Raw genomic sequence first — 881 nt, forward strand, 5'->3', positions numbered from 1 at the left:
TGGACAATTAAAACAGACATGGGGGGAAGAAGAACGAACTGGGGATGAGGGTGGAGAAAACAGTGCAACAATTAATGAAAACCCAAAATCTCTGTAAATGTTCATTAAAACTAATAAAATTTAATTTAAAAAAAAAACAACAGTAAATTGAAGGACCTGGGAAGAATTTCATGGCATCCGCCTGCCAATCCCTGTGAGAAAGAATGTGGTGGCCTGGATTTTGCCTTTCAAAGGTACCCACGTGATTTTACGTAGGATTTGCATATGCTTTGTTTCTCAGAGACAAATACACCAGCATTAAAGGAATTGGACAACACATTAGACTGATCTTTGACCTCATGTTAAAGAGGTTTCGCCTTTGGAAAACTTGGCTGTGTGTGGTGATGAGCGAGCTTGTTGGCTTCTTCTTTCTTCAACATGGACTTTAGAGATACTATTTTGTATCATATCAATAGATAAATTACCTAAGGTTTTGGGTTTTTGTTTTGTGTGGGTTTTTTTTGTGTGTGTGGTTTTTTTTAAACCACTATTATGTTGGATAAAACAGAGTTGTGTTTTTGATGTTAACTAAAATGCCAAAGTTCAAGGAAGGAGAAATTTTGTTTAGAAGATAAAAAGAACCTGTATTTTAGCTATCCTGGGGTATATCTGTTTTAAAACCATTGCTTTCCTGTTTGAACCTGCAGAAGTGGGGCTCTGCAATTTCATCATTGCCCACACAGCAGCCACTGAATCCACGTAGGATTTGTTAGCTGGGAAGCCTGCGTTATGTGGCTTTGGTCTTTCTTTTTTTTCCCCCGAAAGCAATGAGTGCTTGAAAAGTGTTCCTCACAGTTGCCTGGGAGAAACTTACCAAGTAGAGAAAATAAAGACAATGTCAG

General features: G+C 38.0%; 1 pseudogene; it reads left to right on the forward strand.

Moving 5' to 3' along the window:
• The window catches only part of LOC102849489, a 4,550-nt pseudogene extending 4,249 nt beyond the window's left edge, over positions 1–301 (forward strand).
• Positions 302–881: the final 580 nt, after the last annotated feature.

The sequence above is a fragment of the Elephantulus edwardii genome, unplaced genomic scaffold (assembly GCF_000299155.1).
Source record: "Elephantulus edwardii isolate Elephantulus edwardi_28Jun2011 unplaced genomic scaffold, EleEdw1.0 scaffold00473, whole genome shotgun sequence".
In the NCBI taxonomy this organism is placed as follows: domain Eukaryota; kingdom Metazoa; phylum Chordata; class Mammalia; order Macroscelidea; family Macroscelididae; genus Elephantulus; species Elephantulus edwardii.